An 18260-nucleotide genomic window follows, 5' to 3' on the forward strand; every position below is an offset into this window, starting at 1 on the left:
AAAAAATGCTTCAACTCAACTGAATTACTTTGTTTGGCTTCTCCTAATAGATTTTTTTTTATATGAGAAATTTTGATATGCTTGAGAGTCTTTTCCCTTAAAACAAGGATCTAGTTTTCCATTTCAAAAAGAAAAGCATATATGTATATGTGTGTGTGTGTGTGTTTGTATGTGTGAGTGTATATATACATAAATATATATATATATATAGTCATTTGTCCTTTTTGATGCATTCATGTGTCTACACACACACACACACACACACACACACACACACTGTCTCTCTCAAACATTTATCTTCATTAAATTTAGCAGTTTTAACTACTCTTCCAACATAAAAATGTCAAGTCAGTTATTTTCTAATTGCATGTGAACATGAATCATCAACCCAAACATAAACCAACTTAAACAAAAAAAATCAGTATAAGTTATCTAAATCTTACTCTTAAATTTACTGTAAATATTTTATAATCTAGATTAATTGTATAGCCTATCATTCTCTTCCTTGCCCTCCTACCCAACTCCTAACTGCATTTAAAACTCTTTCAAATACTAAGCTTATATAGCTATCCAAGCTTAGCAGAGTTCAATCAGACTATTTAGCATAATAATTAGATAAACTTCTAGCATTGATATTAGAGAATCATATAGTTTAGCAGAGTTTTTTAGTAAAAATCTGGGCAGGATTACCCATTCTGTAACTTTCTGGCCGTGTAATTTCATGAATGAATTTTCCTCTTTCTTAGCAAATCTCTCTAAATATCCATTTCTGATAAAGGAACAATTTAGTAGTCATGCCCTAATGTCACTGTAAGAGAAATAGATGACCACATTCTACAGCACACAGTGAACTGTCAAAAAAAGGTAATTGTGGGTTTTTTAATACTAAATTTAAATTACGTCCACAAGAGCAGTTATCCAAAACAACATCAAAATAGAATAAGCTATCATTCTCTCTACTTTTTCCTCTTTTCTCTATTATGATTTCTTCTGAGATCATGTGAGTTGTTCTTATTTTAAAAATCTTCCACTTCTCTTCGCTACTCTGTGGACTTCTTCCCTGAGGAGAGAAGATCCTGGTCTAAAAGAACAAATCCAACTAATTGTACTACTGTTTGCTTTTCACCACTAGCTTTCAGCATTATCTTTCTTTTGTTTAATATATACTATATGAAGGATTACATATTGTCTCTTAAGAGTAGTTCAATAAAGCCAAGAACAAGTGCACAAACATGAAACTACAAAGCTCTGAAATAATTATTTTATTTTTGTTTTTATTTTTCTATTAAATGACATATGTTCATTTTAGAAACTTTAGAAGCATAGTAAAAAGCAGAATATATAAATCTATAAATCATTCTTGTAATCGTATTATGCAGAGTAAACCAATGCTAACTAGTTTTTAGGAGTTCTAGATTTTTGGATATTGCCATTTTATTAAATGCAATTTCCTATGTATTTTAACCTGGTTTAACTGGGTACCATTCATAAGAAGAAAATACCTTTAAATATAAGGTAGAATTAGATAAAAACTTATAGATTTTTATGGTTTTATTTTAATTAAAGAGATTATCTTTTAATGACACTATTTTTATAAGTAAGTCAACTGAGTCACTAAGGGATTAAGAGATGCTCTCAGAGTCAACACACAGAGTAAGTTGTGAGATAAAACAAAAGAAAATAAAGTTCAATTTGCTCTGAAATCTTGGCTTTTCTATCCATTAATATTAAGCTTCCCAGAAGAAGCGGAAGACAGGGGCAGGGTGGACAGAGAGAGAGAGAGAGAGAGAGAGAGAGAAAATGAAGCCATAGTTTTGGAACAATAATATAGACTATATTGTAATGTTAAAAACGTGCCAGGGATGGCTTATGAGCAGTGTGGTAGGCTAATTAGTAATAGTTAGTAGCACAGTCGTGTCCGACTCTTTGACCTCGTGGACTGAAGCCCACCAGGTTCCTCTGTCCATGGGATTCTTTAGGCAAGAATACCGGAGTGGATTGCCATCTGCTTCTCCAGGGGATCTTGCCAACACATGGATGGAACCCAGGTGTCCTCCATTGCAGGCAGATTCTTCAGCTTTTGAGTTACAGGGAAGCCCCTACACTGGCTGTTTGGGTTGTTTGCCTATATGACCTGAGGGCCCATTCCAAGCCCAGCTCTAGCTCTCTTCTGATTGGCTGGGATGTGCTATGGACTGATTTATAAGGACTCTATCAGCTGATTACTCTTTCTGGAGTTAGCCAAACAGAGGTGTTGAAAAGCATCTTGTGCCCAAAAGAGGAAAACTTGGATAATTCTTCACCTCCAGCATGTTGGGTGGCATCTCTAGCAGTTGCCTCTAGTTTCCACGGGAGAGCCAGCTTGGTTCCAGCTTGGACTGGTCACCCAGCCCCAGGATTTTAGAAATCCTGTGGACAGTACTCCACACTGTCCAGCACATTTTGTCAGTAGTGGCTTTTATGTTTCTTTACTATACCCAATTGGTTTCTCCACTTTTCTACTTTGTTATCACTTCCCTCCATTGAATTCCTTCTATTTCAAATATGCTGAGTGTTTGGTTTTTTTTTTTTGTCTTCCTGGTTGGATTGCAAATGATACAGTGTTTGCTGAAATCTTCAGCAAAAATATATCATTTTGGTATAAAAATATATATGGTATAAAAATATATCATTTTCTACACAATCATTTCTTAATATTATAAAAATGTATCATTAGTTTTTATAATAGGGAATAGTTTATAATATTTTATATATATTATATATTATATTATATATATTATATTATAATATAATAGTTTATAATAGTTTTATAATAGGGAATATACTATTCTGCATTTGATTTTGTCTTCAGAGCTCTAAACAATTGTTTATACATATAAAATGTATCTAACTATAGAAAATAATCATGAAGTATTCAGTTTCTAAAGAAAAGAACTCTAAAGGTGATTTGTTAAATTGGTAAGTAGTTTTACTACCCTGAGAATTAGAAAAAAAAAAAAAAGGAATAACTGTTAACAGTGAAAAATGCTGCATATTCTGATAGTTGTTACTTAAAAAAATAAAGTAGTAAATTTTTCTTTCTTTTTTCTGTTATTTTGGGGTAGAGAAATGTTGTGGCTTCCACATAAGGAATTAGTGTATATATAAGCATTCTACCTGAAAACACATTCTAGCAATTTCTTTCTTCATAGTGGCCCACAAGAGAAAAATCCAAGATACTAATAAACTGTGTGCCCTCTCTCTTAAAGGGAAATCAAGTACAAGCGTGCAAATCTTCTCTCATTCAAGAATAAGAAATAAAATGGTTCCCAGAGAAAATAACCCAGTGGATTTGAAAACAAAGGGTGGGAGATTTTGCAGCCTTACAGATTTGCTGCAGTGGCTGTGAATCTCTGGAGAGCAATCTTGAGGCTAACAATCCAGGAACAAAGAGGTTTAAAGTTTACATCTTGGTTTCAGTCTATAAATCCCAGGGTAATCTACATTCTCTTTTAACCACCCAGATAAACACCCTTTTATTTACATAGATTCTATTTGATAGCCTTCAAACACTTATCAAGTCTTAATGCTCTTGATAATATTGACAACATGACTTTCAGTTATCTCCTAGGACTGCCTTTTATACACAGACTTGGGTGTGCTATGCATTTTAACCACAGAGCACATTGTCTGTTTCTATAATAGTTATGTTTACAGCATACAGCTTTGTTCCTTGAATGGTTTAATTTCATTTTTGATTGTCATTTATTCTTAATGGGTTTAGAATGTTCACATAGCTGCAAACATATATTTCTACTCAGCTTCAGAAAGTATATGAGAATAAGATTAGAATCTGCATTATAGAATTAGTAGCAAAAATGGTGTTATATTGACATCAACGGTTTCACAGCAACCTTTCTTAAAATTGGTTTTATTTCTTTTTATACATTCTATTCATAAAGTAGCCAGTTCAGTTTATACAGATGGGCTGTAGTATTAGGACTGTACATGACACTTTGATTGACCAATTAGAAATGCACCAGAACTGATATCAGAGCTGACTTAAATTGCCTTTTATTGATATTGTATGTTTGGTTTGTGACTAAGATAAACAGAATTTGGGCTCCATTACTTTTACCTTCAGTGTAATGACCATAAATATGTTACAACACATGGTAGAAGGGATTTTGCAGATGTAATTAATGTTGCTCATCATTTAACTTTAGAATAGAAAGGATACCTTGGATTATATTATAGGGGTAGCCGTTATAATCACATAAGCCCTTAAAAGCAGATCTTTCTTCCCTCCCAGTGCAGAAAAGGAAATCTGACAGATATGGCCAAGAAGTAAATCAGAGGGATTCAGAGAATCAGGATACCAAGTGCCAATGTTGCTGTATAGATGAAAGGAGGGCCTGTGTCCAGGAAATGGGAACAACAAAGGACTGAATTCTACCAACTACCAGTGGAGTTTAGGAAGAGAATTCAAGAAGTGTGTATCCCTGGTCAATATCTTGCTTTTAGTCCTATGATCTTAAAAAAAAACAACAACAACAAAAACAAACAAACAAAAAAAACCCTCTGTATTTTATATTGGGGTATAGCCAATTAACAATGTTGATAGTTCCAGATGAACAGCAAAGGGCCTCAGCTATACATTAGCAAGTATCCATTCTCTCCCAAACTCCTCTCCCCTCCAGGCTGTCATATAACATTGAGCAGAGTTCCATGTGCCATACAATAGGTCCTTGTTGGTTATCCATTTTAATTATAACAGTGTGTGTGCATACTCAGTCATGTCCAACTCTTTGGAACCCCATGGACTGTAGCCCACCAGATTCCTCTGTCCATGGGATTTTCCAGGCAGGATCACTGTAGTGGGTTACCATTTCCTACTCCAGCAGTGTGTACATGTTCACAATCCTATGATGCTTGAAGCACAGTGTTAGCCACACCATTCTGGACTGCTGCCCTACACAGCTACAAAATGATAAATGAGTGTTGCTGGAAGCCACTGTGTTACGGTAGTATGCTATGAAGCAACTGGTCACTAACACAGTGACTCACACAATCTGCAGTCAGCTCTGTTGAAGCATCTGCAACACTTATTTTAATGCTAGTGGGTTTTTCCATCATTACTGCTTTTAAGACTTGATTGCTAAGTGTGCTTTGCTGTTGTTTGATTGCTTGTTTGTTTCTTTTACCAAGAAATAAGAAGCAGTGCATTATGGTGGAGTGAGAGGTGAGGGTTATGATGTCTCATATTAGGACTGTCTCTGTTTTGCTTCTGTTTGTAAACTCATTCAAGTCAGGGAGCCTCTCTGGATCACCATTTCATCACCAGGACATAAAGAAAGGTTGTTCTGATTTTCATGTCAGTATTAAGGTGCTATGATTCTATAAAATATTTATGAAACTTCTTGAATATACTGAATTACCTTCCAATAGCTTTGAAAAATATAGAAAGCATTTAAGACATTTTTTGACTCATTAATTTAAATAAATACTTAAAATGCTTAATGAATGAGAGCACAAATCAAGTTCTGAAATGTGTGCTGCAGAATCTAAGGACTATTCTACTCCCAAGAAAGTATATTATCCTTATGGGTTATTGACTTTTGGTTTAAAAAGCTGGGCATAACCCAGTTCTGATAAAATGAGTTTAAATATTATTCATTTTAAATCCATAAATGTTAATGAGTACTTAAATGCTGGGCAGCATAAGAACCAACAAAGAAATGAGACAAACCCCTGATCTTGATGTTACAGCATGGAAGGTAAACACTTATGCACACTAATTAGTGTAATAGTAATAATAATGTTAATGTCAATAATAGCTTTAACTCAGATGGTAAAGAATCTACCTGCAATGCAGGAGACCTGGGTTTGAATCCTGGGTTGAGAAGATCCTCTGGAGGAGAGTACAGCAACCCACTCTAGTATTCTTGCCTGGGGAATGCCATGGACAGAGAAGCTTGAAGGGCTATAATCCATAGGGTTGCACAGAGTCAGACAGGACTGAAGCGACTTAGCAAGCATGCATGCATGCTAATAATAGCCAGTTCTCTTAAATACTTTTTATGCACCAAATTTTTTAGTTACTCTACCATTGAAACCTTATAATAATTAAATAAATTTAAATACTATCATTATTTACACATAACATATAACAAAACAGCAGTACAAGTCATCCAAATCTTTTGTCCACAGTCATATATCTAGAAAATGATGGAAAAATATTTTTATATCTAGCACCTGTGTCTTCTTCATTTGTTTTTTTCTAAGACACATAGGTCAAATATATATACTTAATATATGTATTCAGATATAGGAAGTCAGAAAACACTGAAATATCTCAAAATCAAATTCATGATTTTTCTGCTGAACTTAATCTTCCTTTCTGATTCCTATTTATGTGAACAGTGAAAGTGAAAAGTGAAAGTGAAGTTGTTCAGTAGTGTCCGACTCTTTTTGACCCCATGGACTGTAGCCTACCGTGCTCTGCCGTCTGTGGGATTTTTCAGGCAAGAGTACTGGAGTAGGTTGCCATTTCCTTCTCCAGAGGATCCTCCTGACTCAGAGATCGAACCCAGATCTCCCGCATTGTAGGCAGATGCTTTATCATCTGAGCCACCATTGGAAGCCTATGTGAATGGTAACTCCACCTAAATTTATGCCAGAAACCACTTGAATTAAACTTAAATAAACCATTCTTTACCACTCTGTCCCAAAAGTATAGTTTCAATGCATCACCCAGTTTGTTGATTTAGATTCTACCTACCTTAAAGCCATTCATTAACTTGATCTCTACAACCACAAACTCACTACAAGTGACAATTATCTCTTATGACTCTGGTTTAGATGACAAAATATCATTCCCTAAAAAAAAAAAAAAAAAGCATTGTAGTGACTTCCTGATGCAAAGGCAATTAAAAACTGAAAATCTTAAGATTGACTTCAAAGTCTAAAATTAGGCAATTATGTGCTTATTATTCACAAAGCTTTCAAAAACAAAAGAGCAAAAACCTTTTATTAAATTGTCTACCTTTTCTTTTCTTTTTTTTTAACTTTTTATTTTAAATTGGAGTATAGCTGATTTTCAGTGGTGATAGTTTCAGGTGTACAACAAAGGGATTCAGTTACCCATATATCTGTATCTTTCTTTTTCATTTTCTTTTCCCATTTAGGTTATTACATAATATTGAGCATATGTCCCTGTGCTACAAGTAGGTCCTCATTGGTTACTCATTTTAAACATAGCAGGGTGTACATGTCGATCCCAAACACCCTAACTATCCCTTCTCCCACCAAATTTCTGTCTTTTCTTATTGCCTAGTAACCTAAAATGTTGAAGAACAGTCATCATAATACTTCCAAACAATATTGTCTCTTTCTCTCATTTATTTACAAACTCCCATCCACTTTGCATGAACCCTCTTCCTCTTCCCCCCTACCCTCTTCCACATCATTATCTCAGAATATGTCACATGTGACTTCTTTTAGGAGTGTCATCCTCCCTCATGGTTTTTCCAACTATAATTAGGTGAGAGTGTTTATTTGGTATGAGGGAAATTGGGTGTCAAGCAGTTTAGCAAATGCTCTGTTCTGGGGAGTTATAATTGGAGTCACAAAGTTGAGGGTTGACAGTTGAAAAACAGTGAGAAGATAAGATTGCCTTTTCACTTATATGTATCTCGTGGCTTCCAGTCAAGACAGAGTCTAAAGACTACATGCTCTGGTTATCAGGAGGAAAATACTACACCCTGCTCAATTTCAAATGTCCTCTAGTTTCAGTATAAGGTTTTGAGCATTGAAATTCTTTTTGCCTTCAATGTACTCACCATTGCCAAAGAACAGTGTCATATCAGACACCGCTGAAACTTCTATTTCTTAAGTTGCATTGAAAGTAGGACTTGGATTTGAATGTATAAATTAGATGCTCTTGTCATAGTATTTTATATCTTCACAGGCAAAAGTATCTATGCCTTGATCATCTTTTTTCTTCCCTTATACACAGTAGAGCCAATATTTATGGGAGCAAAACAGAAATGTGATATACACTCTAATTTTAAAATGGCTATAACTTCAAATACATATCCATAGTCCCTGGGTTGTTTTGAGATTATGGATTTTCATGGCTAAACATTGGTACTATTCTCAAAATAAAGGGTGCTAATAAAAATTCCATTAAAGGGGGGACAAATTTGCATTTGAACAGGAAAGCTACATTTCACAAAGATAAAGGCTGCTCTTTTTGAAAGCAAAGTTAAAATGTAACAAACTTGCCTTGTTGCTTCCTATTGATTATTTTTGCACTCCTAGGAAATCAAGGGGAAAAATCTCAGATACTTTATTTCCTTGGCTTTGTAGAGAACTGAATCATCACTTTCTTTTCTGGTACCTGAAACTCCCAGTGATACTGTTTTTTTTTTAAATGGATCCAAATTTTCAGAAGTTAAACATCTTTCTACTGAGTACCACCTAAGTTGTGTTGGACTATATAAACACAAAGTTAATTTCTGTCCTGACTACAGGATTGAGAACTGAAAGGAATATCTGACAGGAAAAACAAATATAGTATCAGTGGATCTTAAATTAGCCTTGTAGTCTTCAGTACATGGCCACATGCCAAAATATCTCAAGAATAAAAGGCCAACATTATATCAGTCTTTGAAGTATCTTGCCATGAGGAAAATTACATTTGAAGTTCTTAAAGCAATTGGTTATTCAAGTTCACAGACAAATGGAAGCAAGAAAAAAGATACTGTAATATAAATCTATGCTGTATTTTTATTTTAAAAAAAGGATATTTGCATGAATTTTATGATTTCTTGTTTTAGTGAATGAAGATATTTTACTTTTCAAAATACACTGACGTTTGCTGTGGCCAACACTTCCAAAACTATGTTGAATAGTAGCGGTGAAAGTGGGCAACCTTGTCTTGTTCCTGATTTCAGGGGAAATGCTTTCAATTTTTCACCATTGAGGGTGATGCTTGCTGTGGATTTGTCATATATAACTTTTATTATGTTGAGGTATGTTCCTTCTATTCCTGCTTTCTGGAGAGTTTTAATCATAAATGGATGTTGAATTTTGTCAAAGGCTTTTTCTGCATCTATTGGGATAATCATATGGTTTTTATCTTTCAGTTTGTTAATGTGGTGTATTACATCAATTGATTTGTGGATATTAAAGAATCCTTGCATTCCTGGGATAAAGCCCACTTGGTCATGGTGTATGATGTTTTTAATATGTTGTTGGATTCTGTTTGCTAGAATTTTGTTAAGGATTTTTGCATCTATGTTCATCAGTGATATTGGCCTGTAGTTTTCTTTTTTTGTGGCATCTTTGTCTGGTTTTGGAATTAGGGTGATGGTGGCCTCATAGAATGAGTTTGGAAGTTTACCTTCTTCTGCAATTTTCTGGAAGAGTTTGAGTAAGACAGGTGTTAGCTCTTCTCTAAATTTTTGGTAGAATTCAGCTGTGAAGCCATCTGGTCCTGGGCTTTTGTTTGCTGGAATATTTCTTATTACAGTTTCGATTTCCTTGCTTGTGATCGTTTTGTTAAGATCTTCTATTTCTTCCTGGTTCAGTTTTGGAAAGTTATACTTCTCTAAGAACTTGTCCATTTCTTCCAAGTTGTCCATTTTATTGGCATAGAGCTGCTGGTAGTAGTCTCTTATGATCCTTTGTATTTCAGTGTTTTCTGTTGTGATCTCTCCATTTTCATTTCTAATTTTGTTAATTTGGTTCTTCTCCCCTTGTTTCTTAATGAGTCTTCCTAATGGTTTGTCAATTTTGTTAATTGTTTCAAAAAACCAGCTTTTAGCCTTGTTGATTTTTGCTATGGTCTCTTTAGTTTCTTTTGCATTTATTTCTGCCCTAATATTTAAGATTTCTTTCCTTCTACTAACCCTGGGGTTCTTAATTTCTTCCTTCTCTAGTTGCTTTAGGTGTAGAGTTAGGTTATTTATTTGACTTTTTTCTTGTTTCTTGAGGTAGGCCTGTAATGCTATGAATCTTCCCCTTAGCACTGCTTTTACAGTGTCCCATAGGTTTTGGGTTGTTGTGTTTTCATTTTCATTCATTTCTATGCATATTTTGATTTCTTTTTTGATTTCTTCTATGATTTGTTGGTTATTCAGAAGCGTGTTGTTTAGCCTCCATATATTTGAATTTTTGATAATTTTTTTTTCCTGTAATTGAGATCTAATCTTACTGCACTATGGTCAGAAAAGATGACTGGAATGATTTCACTCTTTTTGAATTTACCAAGGCTAGATTTGTGGCCCAGGATGTGATCTATTCTGGAGAAGGTTCTGTGTGCACTTGAGAAAAAGTGTTGGCCACAGCAATCAGGGCAGAAAAAGAAGTAAAAGGAATCCAGATAGGAAAAGAAGAAGCAAAACTCTCTCTGTTTGCAGATGACATGATCCTCTACATAGAAAACCCTAAAGATTCTACCAGAAAATTACTAGAGCTAATCAACAAATATAGTAAAGTTGCAGGATATAAAATTAACACACAGAAATCTCTTGCATTCCTATACACTAACAATGAGAAAACAGAAAGAGAAATTAAGGAAACGATACCATTCACCATTGCAACAAAAAGAATAAAATACTTAGGAGTATATCTACCTGAAGAAACAAAAGACCTATACATAGAAAACTATAAAACACTGATGAAAGAAATCAAAGAGGGCACAAACAGATGGAGAAATATACCGTGTTCATGGATTGGAAGAATCAATATTGTCAAAGTGGCTATACTACCCAAAGCAATCTATAGGTTCAATGCAATCCCTATCAAGCTACCAACGGTATTTTTCACAGAACTAGAACAAATAATTTCACAATTTGTATGGAAATACAAAAAACCTCGAATAGCCAAAGTAACCTTGAGAAAGAAGAATGGAACTGGAGGAATCAACCTGCCTGACTTCAGACTATACTACAAAGCCACAGTCATCAAGACAGTATGGTACTGGCACAAAGACAGAAATATAGATCAATGGAACAGAATAGAAAGCCCAGAGATAAATCCACGAACCTATGGTCACCTTATCTTTGACAAAGGAGGCAAGGATATACAATGGAAAAAAGACAACCTCTTTAACAAGTGGTGCTGGGAAAACTGGTCAACCACCTGTAAAAGAATGAAACTAGAACACTTTCTAACACCATACACAAAAATAAACTCAAAATGGATTAAAGATCTAAGTGTAAGACCAGAAACTATAAAACTCCTAGAGGAGAACATAGGCAAAACACTCTCCGACATAAACCACAGCAGGATCCTCTATGACCCACATCCCAGGATTTTAGAAACAAAAGCAAAAGTAAACAAATGGGACCTAATGAAACTTAAAAACTTTTGCATAACAAAGGAAACTATAAGCAAGGTGAAAAGACAGCCCTCAGATTGGGAGAAAATAATAACAAATGAAGCAACAGACAAAGGATTAATCTCAAAAATATACAAGCAACTCCTCCAGCTCAACTCCAGAAAAATAAATGACCCAATCAAAAAATGGGCCAAAGAACTCAACAGACATTTCTCCAAGGAAGACATACAGATGGCAAAAAAAACACATGAAAAGATGCTCAACATCACTCATTATCAGAGAAATGCAAATCAAAACCACAAAAAGGTACCATTACACGCCAGTCAGGATGGCTGCTATCCAAAAGTCTACAAGCAATAAATGCTGGAGAGGGTGTGGAGAAAAGGGAACCCTCTTACACTGTTGGTGGGAATGCAAATTAGTACAGCCTCTATGGAAAACAGTGTGGCGATTTCTTAAAAAGCTGGAAATAGAACTGCCATATGACCCAGCAATCCCACTTCTGGGCATACACACCGAGGAAACCAGATCTGAAAGAGACACGTGCACCCCAATGTTCATTGCAGCACTGTTTATAATAGCCAGGACATGGAAGCAACCTAGATGCCCATCAGCAGACGAATGGATGAGGAAGCTGTGGCACATATACACCATGGAATATTACTCAGCCATTAAAAAGAATTCATTTGAATCAGTTCTAATGAGATGGATGAAACTGGAGCCCATTATACAGAGCGAAGTAAGCCAGAAAGATAAAGACCATTACAGTATACTAACACATATATATGGAATTTAGAAAGATGGTAACGATAACCCTATATGCAAAACAGAAAAAGAGATTCAGATATATAGAACAGACTTTTGGACTCTGTGGGAGAAGGCGAGGGTGGGATGTTTCAAGAGAACAGCATCGAAATATGTATACTATCTAGGGTGAAACAGATCACCAGCCCAGGTTGGATGCATGAGACAAGTGCTTGGGCCTGGTGCACTGGGAAGACCCAGGGGGATCAAGTGGAGAGGGAGGTGGGAGGGGGGACCGGGATGGGGAATACATGTAAATCCATGGCTAATTCATTTCAATGTATGACAAAAACCACTGCAAAGTTGTAAAGTAATTAGCCTCCAACTAATAAAAATAAATGGAAAAAAAATACACTGATGTGAAGAAATTTATTTAAGAAGGAACATTATCAGATGTAATGGTTGCCTAAATGGTTTTGCTCATTTTCTCTTTTATTCTTCATTGGAATGATTATCTAATGAAAACAATCTCAGCTTTATAAAATGAGCTGGGATCAATTGGGATAAAGCATACTTTATCTACTCCTTAAATGCCAGTTCCTTTATTCAATTAACCATAACAAGTTCGCACTCAGTCTCTAAGTCATATCAGACTCTTTTGTGAACCCATGGACTGTAGCCCATCAGCCTCCTCTGTCCATGGGACTCTCCAGGCAAGAATACTGGAGTGGATCTCCTTCTCCAGAGGATCTTCCCAACCCAGGGATCAAACCCATGTCTCTGAGTCTCTTACATTGCATACAGATTCTTTACTACTGAGCCACCAAGGAATACATTAAACATACAGATTATCTTTTTAACAAATGTAATGAGTTTGTAGTCACAAGCTTATTTTTTTCTGTAAAGTCACAAGAGAGATAACAGAAGAATAAGTACTTGGTGACAGAAAACTGTTTCTGTACTTCTAGCAAAAGTGCTATATATAAATACAGTTTTAAAGTAATTGCTTATTACAAAATTATAAAATTACCACAGTAAAACACTGGATTTACATTTCCATTAATCCCAAATTAAAAATTCAGACTTTACAATTATACCTATATTATATGCATCCCTCCCACCCCACTTTTGTACTTATGAATGGGACAAAAGTTCATTGAGATATTTCATGTTTTAGGATGCTTATTAGGCATACAAATGACTGATTTTTCTTTTACCTTATTAAAGACTTGGGAAAGGACTTCTAGTTTCTGATTCCTTAAGCAAGAAGCTTGGGAGTCAATACTCCATCCTAACAACAAATAAAATGACAAACAGACTGAAAAATCTATAGTTCTTCATGGATCTGGGAGGACACAGGACAAACTACTGTCCTCAAAGTTAGAGAGATAAAGAAGTGAATATAGGGAGTCCTAGCTTCACAGAACTGGGAGTCATGAGCAGAAACCTCCCCAGGAAACAGCACCAAGGTAGGAAAACCTGAACTGTAAGTGATGAACTGTTGGGGCTCAGAGTGCACAAGTCTAAGAGTTAAAAAGCTCCAGAATACACAGCCCCCACACAGCATTGTGACATTTGCTTCTGGGAGCTTCACCAGGTTCCCATAGAAAATATTTCACAGAAAAATCCCCTTAGGCTTCCAGTAAGGGGAGGAGAAAAGCAGCAATTTTGAAATAGGCCAGCCAGTGCACTGTTCTTCTTAACAAGGCCTGTCATCAGGGGAAATCAGTTAATCAGAGCCTAATCTACTAGGATATTATCAGAGACTAACTGCTCTGGGAAAGGGAAATAGTCAACCACTGGTGGCTCTAGCCTCTTTCCTGGGAGAAGGGGCATAGCCAAATCAAGCCTACTCTAGCCATCCTGTCCCAACAAAAAGGAGGAGGGAAAAAAAAGCCTGAGAAACATTTGTGAAGTTCACAGCCCAGGGGCAGGAGTTCACTAAAAGACTAAGATCTCATCATAGTACTATAGAATGAGTCCCATCCCCTCACATCTAACCAACACACTGCTAAAAGTGTATTGGTAGACATTATTTCTATACAGTCTATATATTATTTCTATATAGTCATATTCTATCATGACTAGCAATAGAAAGAAAGAAGGAAGGAAAGAAGAGAAAGAAAGGGAAAAAGGAAAATTACAACTCAGACTAAAAGACCAAGACAACAAAATTTGACAGACCGTGTACCAGTATCAGACATGGCAAGGATGTTAAAATTGCATATTGGGAATTTAAGACTATGACTAATATACTAAGGACTCTAATGGATATGTAGATAGCATGCAAGAACATAAGGGTGATATAAACAGAGAGTTGAAAATCCTAAGAAAGAAACAAAAAGAGCTAGAGATTAAAAAATAAGATAAAATAGTATATGAGAAATGAAGGATGCACTTGACAGGTTTTTAGTAGATTGGACACCGGCTGAGGAAAGAATTTCCTAAGCTAGAAGATCTATCAGTAGAATTCTTCAACTGCAAAACAAAGAGGACAAAAAAAAAAAAAAAAAATCCAAGACATGTGAAGGGCTGTGGTATGTGGGACAACTGTAAAAATCTTATATACATAAAATGATACCAGGACGAGAAGAAAGAGAATAGAAGAAATATTTGAAATCATAATAGTGATTAAAGATTTTCCCAAATAAATGTCACACACAAAACAACAGATCTGGAAGGTGCAGAGAACATTATGCAATATGAGCAGGCTGAAAAAGAGTAGAGAAATATTCAAAATGTTGAGAAAAAGTGAAATTGAGCCGGACCCCCGGGGTGGGGGGACTCCTGGGCCCAAAAGCCTTTCTGTGTCCTCCATTTCTTGTTATTAGGAAACAGGATTCATTCAGACTCCATGACCTGCCCTGAATTCCAATGGACAGGTTCAAATAATTACTAACTAGGGAAGGGAGGGCATACAGAGACAAGAGAGGAACAATCAAGAAATAATAATGCCATACATTGAAATGAATCAGCCATGGATTTACATGTATTCCCCATCCCAGTCCCCCCTCCCACCTCCCTCTCCACCCGATCCCTCTGGGTCTTCCCAGTGCACCAGGCCCAAAAACTACTGTAATGACGTAAAGTAATTAGCCTTCAACTAATAAAAACAAACGGAAAAAAAAAATTATAAATACAAGCAAAAAAAAAAAAAAAGAAATAATAATGCAACCTTGGGGCCAGGTCCTGGTTCACCCTCAAGGGACACATATGGCAATATCTGACCTATTTTGCAGATACTGAAACCCATACCAGGTTAGGGCTTTCCTGGTGGCTCAGATGGTAAAGAATCTGCCTGCAAAGTGAGAGACTAGGGTTCAGTCCTGGGTTGGGAAGATCCCCTGGAGAAGGGAATGGCAACTCACTCCAGTATTCTTGCCTGGAAAACTTCACGGACAGAGGAGCTTGGTAAGCTACAGTCCATGGGATCGCAAAGAGCTGGACACGACTGAGAGGCTAAGACTTTCACTTTCTTTTCATACCAGGTTAGAGAAGTTAACAATACGTTGCCCTCATGCATATAGACCCATGACTGGTTGCAACAAAAAGGCTGATGAGGCTGACTCACACTTACTTTACCACCAACTAATCAGAAGTATATTCACAAACTGATCAGGTCCTCTTTGAATCATTATTAGAAGATTCCTCACTACCTACTCTAGAACAAGACACAGCATTGAGAGTTATAGCACATTGTGCCTCCCTTTGCTAGGCAAAACAATAAAGTCATTCATTTTCTATTTTACCCAAAGCCCTATTTCCAAGATTTAATTCACTATCAGACTACAGACTCTGGATCTGGCATTTTAGGGTCAGTCCTGGAACTGTCATTGTTCTTGTAGGTATTCATTTAGCTTGCTCATGTGTTACAATGAGTGTATACTGAAGGTCAAGGTCTAGCCGAAGTAGGTCCGCCATTTTGTACCTATTTTGTTCTAGCCAGTTTATGTCATGTCCTCAGGCTATGTCATTTTTTAAAGGTTGTGCCCTTCCCCCTTCCTGTCTCAATCCTATCCAGTCTTTTTCAGAGGATGGGATGGAATCAGGAGAAAGGCATGTGTAGTCAGTTGCTCAGTTGTGTCTGACTCTTTGTGACCCCATGGACTATAGCCCTCCCCCCAAGGCTCCTCTGTCCATGGGATTTTCCAGGCAAGAATATTAGAGTGAGTTGTCATTTCCTTCTCCAGGGGGTCTTTCTGGCCCATAGATTGAATCCATGTCTTCTACATCTCCTGCATTGGCAGGCAGATTCTTTACCACTGTGCCACCTGTGTAGCCCATTTCAGAGGAAAAACTCCTATCTCATTCAACAAGCTCAACATTACCCTCTATCATATGTCATCAGGGAAATGCAAATTAAAATGACAATGAGATACCACTATGCAACTATTAAAAAGGCCAAAATCCAGAACACTGGCAATACCAAATACTGATGAGGATGTAGAGAAACTGTAACTCTATTTATTGCCAGGGGAATGCATAATGGTATAGCAACTTTGGAAGACAGGCAGTTTTCTTACAAATCCAAAGAGACTCATACCACTGAGCAGTTATGCTCCTTGGTATTTATCCAATGGAACTGAAAACTGATGTCTATACAAGGCCTGCATGTGAGTGCTTATTACATCATTGTTTATAGTTGGAAGAAATCCTGATGTTACTCAGTAGGAGGATGAATAAATAAACTGTGGTATTTGAGACAATGGAATATTATTCAGCACTAAAAATAAGTGAACTTTCATGCAATAAAAAGACATGGTGGAAACAAATGCATATTACATGAAAGAAGCCAATCTTAAAATTCTATTTACTGTATGATTCTAACCATGTAACATTCTAGAAGAAGCAAACCTATGGAGAGAGTGTAAAGATCAATGGTTACCAGGGGTTGGATGATGGGTCAGGGGTGGGAAATTTATAAATAGACAGAGCATAGAAATTTTTCAGGCTGGTGAAAATACTTGGTATGGTATCATAATGATGGACACAAATGTACATTTGTCCAAACTCACAGGACTCACAACACCGAGAGTGAATTTTTACTTAAATTTCATATTTTGGTTGACAATGATGCATCACTGCAGGTTCATGAATTGTAACAAATACACCACTGAATGTGGATGTTGATAATGGAGGAGGCTATGAATGTGTGGAGCAATAGCTATATGCCAAATCTATGTGCTTTCCCCTTAATTTTGATGTAAACCTAAAACTGCTCTAACAAAATAAAATCTTAAGTAAAATACAAAAAGCACAAATCATTAAAATGAAAACAAAATGGCATTTCTTTGTTTCTTGCTCTGTGCTAAGTAATATTCATGCCCTAAGTCAACCATCATTGCAACCAGATGAATGAGATGCTATTAGTATCCTGATTTTAAAGATGAGAAAAACAGGTGTTTAGAAAGTCTTCATAATCTGGACAAGGTCATTTCTGTTATAAATGGCAGACAGTATCTGAACCCAGGTTTCTCTTCTGCCAAACTGGAGCATTCAAACAATTACCAGCTTTATTTTCCTTGATTTCTTCAGTGATTTGTAATTTCTGCAATAGCTTTTATCAGACATTTACTTCTTTAGGTCTATGCATATCTTTGCCTTCCCCTTACACTTTCCATCTCACCTTTGATGTCTGTGCTCATGGATTTCCTATTTTTATTGGATATCACTGAAAGTAAAATTCAGCACAATTTAATTGTCTTTGGTTTGCTGAAATGTGTTCTTGAAATATAGACACTGTCTTTCACACTGGATGTGATCTTCATCTGCGTGTTTTAATCGTTCACCTCAGTCCTGTTCTTTGCTCCCGGAATGTATAGGGACAGAAATTTCTCCCTTATCCCTCCAGGCCTTGGGTGACTATTTCCCTCAGAATAAGTGCCTGAGATATTTATTCTGATCTTCAGCTAAGAAGGGAGTTAATGTGACACTGTCATTAGGAATTTTATTACTGCATTCTTTCTCTCTACATTAAAAAAAAAAATGTGCATGTAACAAGGTGTCTTGTCTGTTCCTGTGTGATGTTTATATCCCTCTTTGCTTCCAGATGTCTGGGTAACTTTTTTTTTTATTGTTTACATTTTCAAGGTTGGAGCTTTGATCTAGCCATGTTCTTTGTTTGTTTAGTTTTGCTTTGCTTTGCTTTGCCCTGCTCAGCCTTCTCTGAATGGGTTCTACTCAGTCCCAG

The 18260-nt window shown here is 36.2% G+C and overlaps 1 protein-coding gene across 5 annotated transcripts in view; it reads right to left on the reverse strand.

The window, feature by feature from the left end:
• CDH12 (cadherin 12) overlaps nt 1-18260 on the reverse strand; it is a 1106066-nt gene that overhangs the window by 347404 nt on the left and 740402 nt on the right. The window contains exon 4 of one of the 5 annotated variants that reach the window (XM_070476516.1): nt 6761-6858. The exons of the other annotated variants lie outside the window; for them this stretch is intronic. The gene's annotated coding sequence lies outside the window, so the exon portion shown is untranslated. The remainder of the gene's footprint in view (nt 1-6760; nt 6859-18260) is intronic. 5 annotated transcript variants of the gene reach the window in all.

The sequence above is a fragment of the Odocoileus virginianus genome, chromosome 14 (genome assembly GCF_023699985.2).
Source record: "Odocoileus virginianus isolate 20LAN1187 ecotype Illinois chromosome 14, Ovbor_1.2, whole genome shotgun sequence".
In the NCBI taxonomy this organism is placed as follows: Eukaryota; Metazoa; Chordata; class Mammalia; order Artiodactyla; family Cervidae; genus Odocoileus; species Odocoileus virginianus.